Source organism: Leptidea sinapis, chromosome 6, assembly GCF_905404315.1.
Source record: "Leptidea sinapis chromosome 6, ilLepSina1.1, whole genome shotgun sequence".
NCBI lineage: Eukaryota > Metazoa > Arthropoda > Insecta > Lepidoptera > Pieridae > Leptidea > Leptidea sinapis.
This window is the reverse complement of record NC_066270.1, coordinates 13,375,505-13,395,011: the sequence shown is the minus strand read 5'-3', so window position 1 is coordinate 13,395,011 and position 19,507 is coordinate 13,375,505. Positions and strand designations below refer to the sequence as shown.

At 34.9% G+C, this 19,507-nt stretch overlaps 1 non-coding gene across 1 annotated transcript; it reads right to left on the bottom strand.

Moving 5' to 3' along the window:
• Nucleotides 1–18,887: 18,887 nt before the first annotated feature.
• Trnac-gca (transfer RNA cysteine (anticodon GCA)) lies at nucleotides 18,888–18,961 on the bottom strand. Its single transcript has one exon. It is a non-coding gene; the product is annotated as a tRNA-Cys (tRNA).
• Between the last annotated feature and the right edge of the window lie 546 nt (nucleotides 18,962–19,507).

Sequence of the window (19,507 nt, the reverse complement as noted above, 5' to 3'; positions counted from 1 at the left end):
ATCGTCTGTGACAGATCAGTTTGAGTCGCAATAAAATATTTAAAAAATGCCGTTATGCGTTGTGTAAAAGTGTAAAAACAATAATATAATAGTATTTGTTGATATATGATTATCTAAGGGAGAAAAAATTGTGTAACTGGTATACCCCGTAACCTCACACAATAGCATAAAGGTGCTTCACTTGCTAATATCACGGCGCGGAGTCCTTCTTTTTTTACTGAGACCTTACTAGTCCGTGGTACTACAATATCTTTATATACATGTAAATAAATAACCTCTACAGTTATTATAAATTAACTTGACATAGTAACCCAAATAGAATCACAATAATGTGCTATCAATCAATTTTCGACTCAATACAGCGTAAATACCGACACATATGTCCGGAATATGTGAAATTCAGCAAAGTGTGTCATCCATTGTTGGATAAATAATGATCTACCTACTTATAGAATAATAGCTGAATTCTCAATATAAATACAGCCCATAATTGATAAAAACGAACGGAATCCTTGTTGGCCATACTGAAATAATCTAGTGACCCCAATACTGTCCAATATGTCAAACTAAGATAATGAGGCTCAGTGTAAATGCTCCCAAATTTTAGTTGGGTTATTCCAACTTTGACAAAGAGGTCAATCGAAGAATTAAACTTAGCTGCAATCGAAGAATAAAACTTGGCTAGGCGACGTTGGCAAAACCCCGCAGTGCTTACTAAAGTCTTCAATGCACTTCAGTTGCGAGTGATCACTTATAGCACTGATACGATGGTCGTTGGTCTTATATTACCATATAGACTGGTTTATATCCACTGTCCCGAAAAACATTAACCTAAATAGTAGCTACGCAATGTGTATAAAATCATTTAATCATTTACCTTTTTTTAAAATGGTTAATCGACAAAAATGTGTGTGTGTTAAGGATTTTTTAAATTTTAAGTAAACTTTTTGCATGCCGAATAGAAGACACTACAATAAATTATTTAAGATCTAAAATGTATACTGTATTTGACGCAATAAATAAATTTCATTTTATTTCATATACCGAAGATGAAAGCTGTGGACAAGCTATGGGAAGACCTATATTATTGAGAAAATACTCGCTGTAGAACTAATGATTGGCCACACCGTAGAACCGATAATCGATGGGCACAGATGGTTCTCCAGTAGCGCCCACTGGAGGTCTACTCGCAAAATCGACAACGATACATTCGGAACGATATGATAATACTCCGAATATATCGCAACTACCCTACTCTAACAATTAATGTTAGAATTGCTTGTCGTTTATCGTAACCGTAGACTAATATTTTGATTTTTTTACGATGTTAGTGTGAATGAATTATGTGCAAACCTTGAAAAAACTAAATTTTATCTGTGCTATGTCGCTGTTAAGTGTCAAAAGTCAGTACATAGCTTAGACGCAAAGGACCATGCTAGACTCTGCCTCAACAAACTACATCATTTATACAAAATGTACATATTCAAGAATTATGTAATGAATATAATATTACTATTTAATATTGAATAAATAATACAAATATGCGATTAAATAAAATGTAAAAAAAGTAACACAACCCTTCTCTTCCTATTTGTCAGGCGGCCATTTGCATTACTTTCTACACATAAACGATCAATAAAACGACTTAAATTACTTGGTAGTAAGAAATATCCTGTTGAATATGTAATTAATATTAAAATATTTGTCGTATGTTTATTTATTTAATGTGCACAATGTACAAAGACTCAAGAAATTGACTCCACAAACAAAATAAAAGTACAACTACGACTTGAAACGATAATACCAACGACAGCTTAGAAGGTGTCGGTGGGATTTTCGTAAAAGTGACGTTTGATTATTTGTCAAATTCGAATATTCGTTTCTGTCATTTTCAACTAAGAGTAGGGTACAACTAATAGTATAATATCGAATAATGTTTCGTTCGTACAATCATCGTTTCGACATTGAATACGATGTAACTAAGAGTAGGATTCGACACGACTTATGCCACGATATATCGAATATCGATTTTAGGAGTTGGCCCCCGGATGTCGTTGGATCCAGCCGCCAAGGATATTGAAGTCTTTTGGAATGCCTATATTCAGCAGTGAATGTCTTTGGGCTAATGACAATGATGATATTTTAATAACATCTTAATCTACAAAATCATGGTAGGTATATTGGTAATACTAAATCACTAGATAAAACATCTTTGACCTTAACATTAACGATTGCGATTGGTTGTCGCGACCAATCGGTATCACATGCAGTAGACCGGTTCTACGATATAATTATAAAATAAATTTTATTATCTGTTGTTAATTATTAATTCTTCTTGTTATTCTGAATTTATTTTTTATTCGATTTTGATAGCGTTAAATAATAAAAAATAATAAAAAATACTGAAATAATTAAAAGGCATTTATTTCAGGCATAATAAAACCCATAGTTACAAAAAATTTTAGACACTGTATAGGGGTGCCAAGTTAAAAGTAAAATTAGAGTAACTAAAACTATATACATATTGCACGTCATATTTGTGCAGTAATTTTTTGTTATTTTCCATGTGAACAGAGATCCAGCGCTTATACACTGGATTCCTGACGTCGTCAGAGACAGCCACGAGTATTTTGTTGTCGGAACGTTGCAGTCTCCGCCAGAAAGAGGAAACGCGAGACCGGATTATCGCGAAAAAGTCGGGATCCCCAACATGACGCGCTGCAGCACCGCGGGAGCCGCATAAGAGCCCGGAACGCGTCATTGTACTGGACTCTTATTCTGCTCATAGCTTTCTGCGAAAACGTTATCCACAGCTGGCAGGTGTACATGCCTAAACAGTATGCCTTGAATAGTGTGGTTTTTACATCCTTGCTGCATTTTGCAAATCGTCGAGCGAGTATGTTGCCCCTGACTGCAAGGGCCCTCCGCTCGCGCTCAATGTTAAGAATGTTCGATTAAAAATTTACTTAAGTTCGTTGCAAAATTGCATAAAGAAACGGAACGAAAATAGCCCGACATACACAGACATTACACCTGCATTACTTTGTGTTTTAATACTTCAGTGCCAACATGCTAATTATGAAACAAAATTGCTGACCAACGAAATGAGCACTCATTGAGTTGGATGCCAGTAATCAAGGAGAGAGCTCCTATTAGCTTTTATAATATGCCGTTTACTTCGCGTCGGCCGAATTAGTTGGCCTTCATTGAGTGACTTTTTAGGGTTCCGTACTTTTTTCCAAAACTATAATAACTATACTGTTTACACTTGGTAAGTGGATGTATTCTGTGAACCGTAGTAAGATTTTTACACAAAAATAGAAAAAAAAAACAATAAATTTTGGTGATTCCCCATACTTAGAACCTTTTTTTTCAATATCGGTATCTATGGATAGGTCTTCAAAAATGATATTGAGGTTTCAAAAATAATTTTTTTCAAAACTGAATATCCCCCCTGTAACTTCTAAAATAAGAGAATGATAGAACTAAAAAAATATAAGATGTGACATCACCATGCTCATACCACGTTCTGAATTATTATATTGTTATTAGCTGTAATTGTTTTATTGTTTATTGTTAAGTTTGCGTTGGTCTGTTAAATACACACAATAACTCTTGCACGTAATTAACTCTGTACAGAAGTACTTAATACTTTAATATTAAATATTTTTCAAAGTATAATATTTATGTTCGCAACAGTACATGCCCACATGCAGCTATCTTTCACATTTCGTTCTGCGCTAGACTAACTATTTGACATTAAAATAATGTCATTAAATTTTTTTATTATGGTGGCGCCAAGCGCAGGTGTGACGGTGGAGTCGGCGGGTGCATGGACTCATTTAGAGCCCTTGCGTACCGACGATGTCTTGAGCGCGCTCAAGTGTCTCCCGCCTAAACGGTCAGTTTGACCGGATGACATTCCTGCTTTTATTTTTAAAGACGTTTGATATATTTTAGTCAAACCTTTGTTACATATATTCAATGTGTGTATTGAAGCTGCAATGTATAAGGATTGGTGGAAAATCACTCGAGTTGTACCAGTGCCTAAAGGTAAAGGATGTACTGAGGCCAGCGACTATAGACCTGTTGCAGTGCTGAGCACTCCTGCCAAAATGTTCGAGTCAGCCATCCAGAGACGCTTGTTACCCACAGGCAAGTACTCAGTTGTACGACGCTCAGCACGGATTTCGTCCTGGACGAGGGACAACTGGAAACTTACTGGAATTGATGACTCACCTTGTACCTGCAGTAGATACTGGCTCACAGGTGGACGTGGCTTACTTTGATTTTAAAAAAGTATTCGATACGGTCGACAACGATGTTCTGTTACATAAGCTGGCGTGTGTAGGCTGCACTCCTCATACCTTGGCGTTTTTCGCCAACTATTTACGTGATAGAAGTCAGTTCGTTGACTGTAACGGATATAATTCAGAGCCCTATGCCACAAACTCAGGTGTCAGTCAGGGTAGTAATTTAGGGCCATTACTATTTAGTTTGATGATAAATGATCTACCCCAAGTAGTTACAAAGTCAACACCATTGATATTCGCAGATGATTTAAAATTTGTTTACAAAATGGAAAACAAAAACTATGAGCCACTACAACAGGATATAAACAACGTTCTAAAGTGGAGCATAGAAAATAAACTATATTTTAACACACGTAAGTGTGCAATATTATCATTTAGCAGATCATATATTCCACATCATCATCCATATCATATGGAAGGAAACGTCAGAGACTTAGGAGTGTGCTTTACAGCTGACTTAAACTTTAGGACTCATATTATTGATATTTGTAAGAAAGCATATCGTAACTTAGGTTTAATATTACGGCGAGCAAACCAATTTACAAATATCGGGGCTTTGAGAGCATTGTACGATGCACTGGTTAGAAGCCACTTGGAATGTAATTCTGCAATCTGGTCTCCCCAAGAGGCTAAATATAAATTTATGCTTGAACGTATACAGAATAAGTTCCTTAGATTAATGTATCTCAAGCAGTTTGGGGTATATCCGGGCTACCCATTATTGTATCCTATTTAGTTTCTGTTAGGCATGGTGGGTTATTACAAAATTGAGGTTTGAAGAGAAGTCGCATTAGCTATGTATTTGCTAAAAGTAATTAGAGGTAAGATACATTCCTAGGCTCCTGGAGTCAGTAATGTTGTGTGTCCCTGACGAGTATGTAGGACGGCGGCGCCAACCACCGCTGCTGGTGGTGCCTCGTGCACGCACCAACCTTCTGCAATGCACACGCGTGCGCTGCGGGTGCTCAACGCGATGTCCGAACACTTAGACCTCTTCTCGTGTTCGATGAGTGAACTCACTAGAGCTGCATAATATTGTATAGTTTGTATTCAATTAGAATAATATTATCTAGTAAATTAAATTTTTACGAAATATGTTTTTCAATGATAGTATTATGTAATTTTATTTGTTCATTACTCTGTCGCATTAGGGTAACCTAGCCAGGCCAGGCTTAAACCTGTAATGATGGAGGTAGTTTGGTGATATAAATAAATATATATATATATATATATATATATATATGTATATGTTATATTTGTAAAGCGTACGCGACAGTACCCATGCGCAATTCACGTTTCGTTCAGCGCTAGACTTACGTGCCCCCACTTGTAAAGTTTGTGATTTATTAACCTATTTCTCCCAGTTTCCTGGATCCCCCCCCCCACAAACCTCATGTATTAGTTTTTAAGCATAATAAAGTTTTATCCCTCAATACGTAGATAGGGTTGTAGAAATAAGTTTTCTGATACCTACATATAAATTGACCGACTTGGTATTAAATGGATATCACAACTCTTTACAGTAAAAGAACCGAGACAAAAACGGAATCAATATTAGCATCATTACCCCATAATAATACCATATGACATAATACCTACTGTGGAAGTTACTAAAATAGAACAATCTTTCAGTTTCAGTCCTGCAGTACCCCTGAAAACATGAAAAATGTCGGGTTAAATAAATAATAATAAAAATGGCACTTGTATTCAAAATTATACGCTTTTGAATCTTTTAAAAAGTATTATATTTAAATAATAACAGAAACAGAATATTTTAAATATTATTTACTGTTATTACAAAGAGCATAACAAATTCTTTTTAAAATGATGAGTAAGAGTGGACTATCTGTTAAGCGGCCATCAAATTGAATGCAGAGGGAGCTATTAGAGAGAGACTTTATAAAAAAAATCTGAAACTAGCTGACACATAGTTCCCTTGTATATTTTATTTTATACTTATATATGAAAATAAGGGATGAGACGAGCAGGACGTTCAGCTGATGGTTATTGATACGCTCTGCTCATTACTATGCAGTGCCACTCAGGATTCTTGAAAAAATTCAAAAATTCTGAACGGCACTACAATTGCCCTCGTCACCTTGAGACATTGGATGTTAAGTCCATTTGCACAGTAATTTCAATAGCTACGACGCCCTTCAGACCGAAACACAGTTATGTTTAACACATTACTGCTTCATGGCAGAAATAGGCGCCGTTGTGGTACCCATAATCTAGCCGGAATCCTGTGCAAAGGAGTGGTAATTTTAACTAAGCACTGTCATGGGCTGTCATATCATTTAATATACAAACATTTAATGAAGGACGTGACAGAGAATTATTTCCCACCCGCTAATCCATGTTAGTAACGGATCAAACAACAACAGCTATAATGTAAGCTTAAAATTTGTACGCAATTAACGCTCTTACATTTGTTACATGATTACGTAGAAACGTTTCAAGAAAGTGTAATATAAATAAATTATGCCAATTCTACACAAAGCCAAGTCTAAGGACAGCCTGAGTAAAAATTGAAATTGAGTTTAGTATGAAACCAAAGAGAATGTAAATACTACACTAGGATGCCGCAGTCGCACGTCGTAACGCTTCACTGCCGCGTATATTTGTGCGAAGCGAAGTAAACTAAGTCTGTATACAAAAACAATACAAAATTATTCACACAAGATTTGATCAATCGGCTCATTTTTTAATAAATATAAATAGCGCGTGCTAATTTAGAATAATTTTTTAAATCATGTTTGTTTTTCATTATAATAATTGAATCAAAATTCTGTCTCGACAATAACCTAGGAAATTTTGAAAGCTTTCTATGATTTCAAAAAAATTTATAATCGGTTCAGAATTGGCCGAGAAATAATTTAACATAGAAATCAATTTTAGTAACCCGGTGGGAGCTCAGGTTCGCTTCGCTTAATAATAAGAGGCGGCACTGCCTAAGTAAAAATTGAAATTGAAATTAAGTTTAGTATGCAACCAAAGAGGATGTAAATACTACGTAATAAGAGGCGGCACTGCCACAAGTAAAAATTGAAAATTAGTTTAATATGAAACGTGCAGTCATTTTTTTTTATGGAATAGGAGGACAAACGAGCGTACGGGTCATCTGGTGTTAAGTGATCACCACCGCCCACATTCTCTTGCAACACCAGAGGAATCACAAGAGCGTTGCCGGCTTTTAAGGAAGATGTACGCGCTTTTTTTGAACGTACCCATGTCGTATCGTCCAGGAAACACCGCACAAGGAAGCTCATTCCACAGCTTTGTAGTACGCGGAAGAAAGCTCCTTGAAAACCGCACTGTGGAGGACCGTCACACATCCAGATGGTGGGAATGATATCCTAATTTGTGGCGTGTCGTGCGAAGGTGGAAATCGGCGGCAGGTAACAGGTTAAACAGCTCTTCGGAACACTCCCCGTGATAAATGAGGTAGAAGACACACAATGAAGCGACGTCACTACGCAACGCCAAGTGATCCAGCCGTTCACAGAGCACTGGGTCCCCGACAATTCAAATGGATCGAGCAGATACTGGGGTGCGCCAGACCATAGATGACAGCAATACTCCATGTGTGGCCGGACCTGCGCTTTGTAGAGTGCTAGAATGTCAGCTGGCTTGAAGTATTGCCGTGCTCTATTAATGACCCCCAGCTTCTTCGAAGCCAATTTGGCTTTGCCCTCCAGATGGCCACAGAATTGGCAATCGCTCGAGATTTCAAGACCCAGTATTCCGATACTAGGCGAGGCTTTAAGGGAAGTGTTGTCGAAGAGCGGTGATACGGCAAATGGGGATTTTATAGTGGTAAACGCGCAAACTTGAGTCTTCTGTGGGTTAAATTGGACAAGGTTCAATTTACCCCATTCCGCGACCTTCTCGAGAGAGGACTCGATAGAAGACACAAGTTTGAGATAGTTGTAATTACAGTATCGCTATTGGCCACGGAGTATAATCCGGCTAGGCTTGAAAGTGAACAGTTGCTTAAAACGTAGTGGATTTCAGCTATCTCTGATTTTTACCAGATTATAACCGTCATCTGTCAATCTGTCAATGACTGCACGTTTCATACAATCCAGTGAATCGCTTATTTCTTAGAGAGTTTCGCTAGCCTGATTCTTCTCCACAAATATTTATACATATAAGCTCGTATAGATACACAATATTAATGTGTTGTCCGGCTTACAACAATGAATTGGTAATGATACTCGTTCTATATTGATCACTCCTAAACCGACGTTAACGCTTGATCTATGTTCAGTGTATGCTCTGAATCTATTAACGGCTTCTACTGATAAGCTCTAAAACTAATGGATTAGACACGAGTTTAACTGATCCTTTCAATTGAAAGGATAATTATGTCGCTTACTCCTCGCAGCGAATGGCTTAAACGAAAATCTCACACAAATTTATAACGACCCACAATACAGAAATTTACAAAAATATGGCCGAAATTTTATGATACGTTAAACTTTTCTTAATATTTTAAGTTTAGTTAAAAAAAAACCTTCTATATCGTACTAGGATTTGTATTTGAAAATATGAGTAGTAGTACTCGTACTCACATACTTAATTTTTGTATGCTTACTTATCTATAAGAAAGAAAAATCATTTCTTCACTTAGGTCAAAATGACACTTATGAAAATTTTTTTTTCTTGAATAACCTCCCCCTGAAAACGAGATTTTAAAGGGGGACCTCCCCCTGAAAAACGAGATCTGGAAAGGTCTTCAAACGTCGGGTTATCTAACTTAACTTTCAGGCAAAAATCTAAAGTAAAAACAGTTACAATTACACGCGTTTTAATCCTAAAGTATAAAACCACTACTTAGTTACTTTTTAATGAGAAGAAGTGGCACTAAACAGATTGTCACTATTTTAAATTTATGTTTACAGTTTCAGCATCTTACATTATATTTTATGAAATGAATTGAATCTCAAGTCAATTTCCTAATATGCAATCGTTGGGATTGGGCAGTTTATTATCTGTAAAGTAGATCCTGTAGATAGAGCCATATCCTTAGAGTTGAACATGACATAGTAAGATTTACGCACTATTCGTTACTCGAACGGTTGGCTCAGTTGGAAAAGCGCTCGGATGGAACCCGGATTCGAGTCCTGCATCGTTGATAAATTTTGGTAGCAAATTTAATTTAATTAATGCCAGGAGTGAAGGATATTACTTTAAAAAATATAAAGTTGTTTTAATAATATTAAAAAATAATGCTTTTATTGTTCCATAAATTACGCGTTATTTTCGTTATAATATTATTTAGTATTCCGACCATGCAGTTCGATCGTGAACACAATATGTGGAAATTTAGTAAACGTTTTGGGTACATTATTGGCTCGGGGATTTTCAAGTAATTGCTTTATTGAGCTCAATTTATGCCATTATCCCGAGGATTTGCTATGTTATCCTGTAAGCTTGATAATAATATATAAATGTATATTACCCAGTATTTACATAGAAATACCTAATGAAATATTATTTTTCAATTGACATGACAACGAATCATTTACTCTTTTTCAGTCAGACATTACAATCGCCTTGTTAAAATAGTATAATATTATCCCCTAAAGGACAAAATAGCTAATTTTTAAATCACGAGAGGAAGTCCTGAATAAATTCTTAAGGACCCACCTGAGTAATGGAATCACGCTTTACCCCGTATTATACATAGTGCTTTGTAAGACATTGTAAGACGCAAAGTCACGTGATGTGACAATGACTAATCTATTACGTTATGGTCAGTAACGCGACAAGTCTTCATTCATGGTCTCTTACAATCTTATACGAGTCTTAAAACCTCGGCCGTATCGTATTAGATTTTGTATTTTTTTCGAACACTAGAGAAATGAACTTTTGACGTGGCGTGGCCTGCGGTTAGCCATCTTGTTTTTGATTTGTACGCTCTCGCTAGTTCGCTCCATACAGCTTTGCAGGCAAGTTTCAGTTTTGTTATTTACGCCCAAGTTGGAGCGCAGCTTAGACCAATCCTTAACCTAAGGCCTCAGCAATTTGACGACCCATATAGCCGAATGGTTAGTGACCCTGACAACTAAGCTAGAGGTCCCGGGTTCGAATCCCGGTTGGTGTAATCATTTATATGTTTGTTTCGAGTCATGGATGTTTATATGTATTTATGTATGTTTAAGTAGGTATATTGTATTAAATATATCGTTGTCTTGTACCCATAGTATATGCCTAATACCACCATACATTATTTTGTTATTCGAGTATGTCAAAGGGTTTAGACAGCGTTTTCGTTGAAAGCTCCCAGGTGGTTTATTTTTCCGTTACTCAATATTTGTATACAAAAACTTAATAAATTATAAACTATAACTATGTCATACTAAAACTATCCATTGGGATAGCGAGGTTCTAGAAAAAAGATCAATGATGTGATCAGCATGAAAATCGGTGCAGTAATTTTTAAGTTTATCGCGAACAGACAGTCAAATAGACGCGGCGGATGTCTTTATTTTTAACCGACTTCAAAAAAGGAGGAGGTTCACAATTCATCGGTATTTTTATTTTAGTTTTGTTACCTCAAGACTTTCGACTGGGTGAACCGATTTTGATAATTTTTTATTAGAAAGCTTGTGCTTCCCGTGTGGTCCCATTGTAATTTGGTCCAGATCTGACAATAGCATCGATGAGAAAACCATAAAAGTCTGAAATATGCTATACCTACGTATGTGGATCATACATTTACAAATAACTCAATATCGCGCAAAATTGTTTTTTATTGGAAAGGATAAACTTCAAAGGTGGTTTGGTTAATTTGGTTGGGTTCTGATTATGGAATCAATGACAATGTAACGGAACTCTTCACTTCTTAGGAGCAAATAAACGATACTCTGAGGAATCTTTTTTATGCTATTAGAATATGTAAGTCATCTACCAGAACGTAGTTATGGTCAAGTTATTGTCGTAGTCGAATATGATGATCAATGGGACTCCTTAACGACTTACAGTAAGGGTGCAACCTGTTATACTATAATACCAAATTAAAATGCGCACGTATTTAGACAAATTGGTAATTAGTGTACTTCAAATTCAACAAAAAAACAACCTACTCCAAAAACACTATTCCAAATATTACAACAATAGATATAATATGCATTAAATGTATAAAAATAATTGCGTATTTTTATGCAACTTAATTTTTTAATCTAATTCCAATTACGATTATTGTAATTTTTGGAGTTGGTGTTATCCAAGATAGGTTTGTTACTACATACATAGTTATAGGTGAGATGTGCTTGAGTCGTGAGGAGTCCGGAGTGGAAGGCGGGTCGAATCGTAACTAGAATTAGATTAATTAATTAGATTGTTTAAAATACGCAATTATAGTTATACTTTTTAATATATATTATATCTATTGTTTTGGAATAATGTTTTTAAGGTCGGTTGTTTTTTTGTTATTTTTTTGTAATGTGTAGTGATACACAGGGAAATGAATAATCTATCATCTTGTGCAAATGACATAACATGACGTCACGCTTTAATATCATCTGACATAATATACTGCCATGGCAACAGGTGTGAGAAATGCCAACTCTTGGAAATGAAGACGAATTTACATTTGGAAACTGTATTAGTCTGAAAGTCTTTATACAATCCCAGAAATAAGATTATTACTTAAAGATGTTACAAGGAAAGTCATCCTGTAATTTCCTGAACTTAAACCGTTGTCTGTTAGTCAGAAATATCTCATTATCTTAATAATCAAGAACGTGCTCAATTAAATAGCTGATCTGTTAGCATGCAAGCTTCCTTGCTTTTATAATTATTCTCGTAAAAAAATTCATCTATGTCAATAACACCTCTCTCTTCTTTTCAAACAAGTTTATCACTTTTTGAAGTGAAAACTTCTTTAGCGGTATTGAGCACTTTTCTTGGGATGGATATAAAATGTTAAACTCTGACTGAACTGATCGAAAATTCGTAGGACAGTCGATGAAATTATAGATGAAAGTTAATTTTTCTGAGAGATAAACTTTTTAATATAAAATTATTGTAATAGTTCTGAAGTATTAAATTTTTTATGTAATATAAGTAAATAAATATTGTTTTTAACCATATAAAAGCTAGTATTTTTATTCTGATAAATAAAGCAATTCGTGAAAAATTATACCTAACCATTCCAAAATGTTCAAAAATGTACAGAACGACACAAGTGAAAAATATATATTTTATTTTTATTTATTTGATTTGTAAAGTTGTCATCTATAAGGAATGTTTATTTTAGTGATCATGTTTTAATTGAGTAAAGTTCACAGAAACAGTAAACAAGTGTACCATTATCTATATCGTTGTAGAGCTCTTCAAACTGGAGTATTTGAGTGGGCATCGTGAAGTTCTGTCTAATTATTAACTAGACCGCTATGTTACAGTGTGTTCTTTAACTATTAAGAAAATATTTTTTGTTTGCCTGAATTTAATTTTTATAAAGAAAATCTACAGAGGTTTCTTTGCACAAGATGGCGGCTAGGTGGGTAATACAGTGGTGCCTCATTCTGCAAACCATTACTGTATACAATTTGAAAGGTGCCGTAGCTAGTAAAATAACTGGACTAATTAAGTACTTTAAATCTTATCTCAGTGTCGTGCCGCTAAGAATTTTGAGTTCATCAAGAATTGTAATGGGCAGAGTATAAAACTTACCATCATGTGAACATCTCCCCAGTTTTGATGATAAATGAATATGAATCGTAAATAAGACCAATATTAACAAGAAGTTTATATCTTATTTCAAAATCTAATTGGCAATTATTAAATATTCTTTAATGAACAAATTAACACGGCCATTTTCACGTAATTTGTTACTAATTAAGAAATGAAAATGCTGGTGTTAATTGCTTACTCTGCGGGAAAATGGTCTTTTCAAACACTCCGTTCAAAAGACAATGACTCGGAACGTTAAACTTTTGTATTCAATTAAATTGAAAGCACTTGGTTTTGGGCTGGATGTAGTTGGGAATATTTCTTGTAAATTTGTTTGTTCAACTAAATGCCTTTAACATCCAGTTAAATTTATTACAAAACTTTAAAGTAATAAGGCGTTTTTTAAAACAGACGTAGATGAAGGTTTCAGTATAGGTACTTCTCCCTGTCACGTAATTCTGTAGTGACAATAGTTATTTATGCAACTGTTGTGTACTAAGGGGTATTAAAACACGAATGTGGATGAGAGATCACAGAGTGTTTTTATACCTAATTATCAACAGTTGCATACAAGACTTTATCTACACCCAGAATATGAATCCTCTAAAAGATTCTGGAACAGTTAGCTTACTGCTAACATTAAAACACCAGTCCTAGTAGTAACCTAATATGATTCGGTATTGATTATATACAAATAAAATAAGTATAAATGAAACAATTATTTATTTTAGTAGTAATTTACATTTTGTATAGTGCAATAATTAAATTCACTCGAATATAATGTTCTTTTGCAGCGTTTAAAATGAATCGCTCAGTTTTTGTAAACAAAACAATAAAAATATCGAAGAAAAATGGCGGGGATTCGAATAGCCTACTTTTTTTTACGGCGCGCGATGTTCTGGGAGTGTGGAGCGCGCGTAAACGAAAATGTTCTTTTTTTGAAATTCATACAGATACCACGCATCGAGCAATAAGAATGTGGCTGTATGTTGAAACTCTTTGCGCATGAAGGGATTAAAAAAAAACATAGGAGTGTTGTTATGAAATTCAGTACAACATTACAACACTCTTTTGGGTGATGTAATGGTTATTAGAACATTGGGCGTTTTAATGTTAGCAATAAGCTAACTGGTTCAGAATCTTTAATAGAGGATTTAAAGCTAGGGTGTAGATAAAGTTATTAAGATTATGACAAAAAGTTTTAAATTTGGAATAACTGTTACTTCTACGGGTACTTCGCGTTTATTTATAACACAGTATGGATTTAATAAAAATGTCTAATAGATATGTACCTACATACGATATGGGATTATTGTGACGTTGACGTATAAGGTCAATAAATTATCATAAAAGGTTTCAATCCTACCTACCTAAATGCTAGATACCCGATGGCGCCGATGATTTAATGATATTTTTTTCATCAGGTTTAAATACTTTTTAGTTTTTTTTTATTGACAAGAACATAGAAGGTTGTATTTGAAACGTTTTTTTTTATTTTTTAAACGAGATTATAAATTACAATAGCTCTGTGGTAAGAAACATAAATAAAAAACACGTACAGAAAACTTCTTTCGTATCACAGTCAGTTAAAATATAAATTACAAAACAATTACAAGCATACTCTAACAAGGTAAATTCAATCAGGGTTGGTAAACTCGAACACTGGCAATGTAGTTGTAAACGAGTACTCGGCTGTTCAATTGAGCGAAATCTTGATTATTCACAAATGGAAATCGAATGAGGCGAGAACTTCGATACTGAATATCACTTTGATTCAGTTTGTTTTAGTACTTCAGTATTCTATCTTTCACATCGAGGTTTACACAAGGGCAACATCATTCACTTTGGCATATTAGTCAGTTAGTTGGTCGAATCACAACTTTTGTCCATCAGACACACAACTAAAGGCATTACAGAGCACTGGGGATTCAACTTCGATATTAACCTTTCGAATATCACATAATATTTCACCGACTGGATTTTTATTATTATTAATGATAAAAGTCATCAATTATATTGTGTAGTAATGTTTTTTGGGTAATCAAGTTAAAGTCATAGTAATACTTAAAGTACATAGTTATAATTACTTAATATCTTTACGGTCATTCCCAATATACTATCTACAGATAGATATAAATTACTACCTTCTACTGTCAGTAATTAGCTGCCAATAATCTGAAGCTTTCCCAATATACCCGATAAGTTATTCTTATCGCCTTTTATTGGGACGCGTGAATTGCAATTTCCATACAAACTTCTATCGCTGTAAGCTATACGTCGTCTCATTGACAGACAGTGTGTACGGAAAAGGTGAGTTACCGTCGATAAGTTCATTGGCACAGAAAAGTTAACGATTGCTACGATTTTTATCTTAAGTAAGAGATAGACTGAATATTGGGAACGGCCGTTAGTGAATGAGGTCCCTTGTTACTATTTTATATTATTAATCTACTAATAAGTACTGACAATAAAAAACACAAAAATGTTTGAGTTTGGAATGTGTCATTTTCATATTATGAATTTGTTTTCTTATTTTTATGCTGTGTATAAATGTGGCAATTACTTTGATAATTTACACATCTAGATAGAATCTCTTGCTGTTAAGCAACCAATAAAAAAGGCCAAGAATATTAGTTTAGTGTGCGTGACAAGCTATGTCTTACACTCGCGATTTCTCTGACACTTTGAGTAAGTGTGCGTGAATTGCTTAAAATAGAGGATAGTTCTAATGTCATTTTTCTTCGACTTTTTCACAGCTGTCATAGTCTATCTAGACCTATAAATGATCTATGGGTAATTATTTCTGCTGCTTCCTTGTGCGGTGTTTCCGGGACGATACGACACGAGTACCTTCAAAAAAAGCGCGTAGGTACACCTTCCTTAAGATGCAACCTTTGTGCAATGAAAAAATAGTTTTAATGGAAAATATCTGATTCTCTTACTTTCCGCACTAAAAGGCGATCACAGAGGTGAAGTAAATTATGCGAAGAAATCCTGTCCATAAGGACAATTTTTATTTTATTATATCATTGAAGCTAGAGATTAAACTTCAAACTATAATACAACACTACAGTTACAGGCAGTCCTCCACAGTGCGGTTTTTAAAGAGCTTTCTTCCACGTACTACAAAGCTGTGAAATGAGCTTCCTTGTGCGGTGCTTCCGGGACGATACGACATGACCGAAGACCGGCAACTCTGCTGTGATTCCTCTGGTGTTGCAAGTCAATCTGGGCGGCGGTGATCACTTAACAACAGGTGACCCGAACGCTTGTTTGTCTTCCTTTTCCATAAAAAAAACCTTAATGAAATCAATTTTACGTGAATAAAGTGCCCCTTGGCAAAGGCCTCCTCTAACAGTTTCCATTGAATCTATCCATGGCAACTTGTGACCAATTCCTTGTAATAAATATAATTATTGTAACAATGTTTATAAAGAGAAATATGTTTAATAATTATTTATTATTTATATTTAATAGTATTAAATATGTTTATTGATGAAAGAAAAAAATAATGATATATATATTTATAATAACTATTTAATAAGTGTTTATAATGTATGATTTATATTGTGTAGTTTCCCTAATAAAAAATAAATAAAGATTGCCTATTTTAAGTCTTTCGTTACATGAACCTGTATATTAAATGGCTGGATGGATTTCGTCTCAAAGGGAACATTTTCAATGCTTTGAGCTTGACTGTCTGCCGACGGTCAAATTCTTCGCAAAATGTTTTTGCAAATATTTCTCAAACAGCCGTGATATTAGGCGTGTATCCTCAGGTTGTTTTATTTTATTTATAAATACTAAAATTATGTCGGTTTAAAATTTAATCTAACTTTATTTGATGGGCCTTTATTTATTTCAAAACGGCAGTGACATTCAAGTGAGACAGGAATTGAGTCACCAAGCTCAGCACGTTGTGAAAACTCGGGTAAACACGTATTCTTGGAACCTAGCTAGATTGAGCAATTTATATTTTATACAAAGGAGACTGCCCAATTCCCATACATAATTGGGCTAAGCTTCAGCTTGTAAGCTGTGCTCAATGTAATATCATTAGATATATTATTATTAATGTTATGTCAATAGTATTATTAATACTGTTATCAATTTATCAATAGTAATAATTGATATAGGTCATTTGTTGGGAAAGCAATATCCGTCCATATCCCAAACCATTAGTTCTACAAATGAAATAGGAGTAAGTACTACTTGTAACATAGTTATATGATAAAGTATTACACTCTTATAAATGTTTTGTTGCAATGAATATATTATCTATCTATTTATATATATAAAAGAGATTTCCACCGATATATTGACTCATCACGATATATCTGGAACTATAAGGCGTAGAGACTTGAAATTTGGTAGGAATGTTCCTTTCGCCGAGTAGAGGCTCACACTCGATTGGCAATCCTCCACACAGAGAATAAATGTTCTATTAGTATTAAATGCAGCAAATTTTTTGACTGTTTTGGCATCTCAGTTTGCATCCACTTGTACAGCAGCCCCTCGTGCCATACGCAATCGAAGGCTTTCTCCATATCTAGCAGTACTGCTGCGAGATATTCCTTCTTGTTGTGGCTCACGGCCATCTCACCTTCACCATCCGTGTGATTTGCAAGGTGTTGTACCGCTCTAAAACCAAATTGCTCCTCTCTCGGTTTCGTATATGGTGTCACATGCTTTAGTAAGACTCTCTCGAACAGTTTGGAGAGAGTGCTTAGCAAAGTGATGGGTCTCTAATTTTCCGGTTAACGGGCGTCCTTTCTTGGTTTTAGAAGCATCACCACCTTGCCTATTTTCCAGGCGTCTGGAAAATGGCCGTGGAATATGCCGCTAACGGATTTTACGAAATTCCATCCGCAAGAGTTTTTTTTTTATTATAAACAGAACAACGTCTGTCGGGTCAGCTAGTGATAATTTAAAATGGGTTTCTTTGAGACGGGTAAGAAAACATTATTATTATTTAGGGAAGTAATGAACCTTATCTCCGTTCTGCATGAAAAACAAACAATTAACAAGCTATAGATTTAAGTAATCACTGGATATTTTATGCAACTCGACGTCGCTACCCTCAAAAGGTAAAATAACTCTGACGTCACCCATGATCTCTGGGGAGTCTCAGATGACCCCAGGTGTTTAGCCAGGTGTGTGGCCACTCTTAGGAACACCAGGCTGGTGATGAGTGTCGCTCCGTCTATTCTGCATCTATGCAAACCCTATACAATGGTCTTTTGCTGACACAGAAAGGTTTAAATGTCTTTTACCTGTTCTGTCGTTGCTGATACCTATATTAAAAAGATTCTACAAAATAGTTATCATAAGCAATTTGTTATTTTTAAGGTGATAACAATCACTTCTGGGATTAATTACACAAATAAAATTTTGTAAACAAAATTTATGAACGATGCGGGACTCGAACCCACTAACTCTGTTTAGATTTGAAAGACATCTGAAGTAAATTTTCTAATATGCAAATATTGAGCAGGATATCATTTGTAAAATAGATCCACAACCTGAGAGTTGAACAAGACATATCAAGTTTATCAACGATACATCACTCGAACGGATGGCTCAGTGAAAGAGCACTCGCACGGAACGCGAGAGGTCGTGGGTTCGAGTCCCGCATCGTTCATAAATTTTGCTTACAAATATAATTTGTGTAATAATTATCATGTCCGAGAGTTTTATTACATAACCGATCGTATGAGTTCTTCAGCTTGCGAGAAAGTTAATAGTCTATGAAAGGTAGAGAGAGACTCATTCGTCTGTCTGTATCTTCTCACCCCCGTCTAATATTTATTATGTACCTTCTTGGTATGTTGCTTTATGACAAATGCAAACACTTAACAAATACACAAATAAAATTTGAAAAACAAAATTTTATGAACAATGCGGGATTCGAACCCACGATCTCCGACGTTGCGTGCCGGTGCTCTAACCAACTGAGCCAACCGTTCGAGTACCACCCTGTTATAAAATTTTGTTTGCTTTGTTCAACTCTCAGGTTGTGGCTTCATCTTTCCTATCCTAGAAGTGAGGGTTATCATTTTAAGAACATAACATATTATTTAACAAATAAATAATATTATTGATCTAATAAACGTTGTATTTAAAATGGTAGCTTGAATTAAACACTTAAAATGGCTACTGAAATCCAACTTGCTTGGTTCGTTTATAAAACTTCTGCGGTATTTGTATGTAGGTACCGCCTTTGTGAATCAACTTCTACAGCGGCCAAGATTGGACCATTTTACATTTTACTACACTTTGAAACAAGACTACGGGATTACTACTGTACTGTTGTCGGCATTCAATATTAAACAGATTCTGTGATGAAATTTTTACTTTATGTATTTAAAGTTATTTATTATTAAATTCCTTTGTTGTGTTTGTAATTTTTTTGTGGAGTACATTCATAATGTTTTTAAAATTATACAATTTAATTGCACCGTTCTATCTATATATATATATTGCTGTTCGTTAGTCTCGCTACCAGGCTGGAC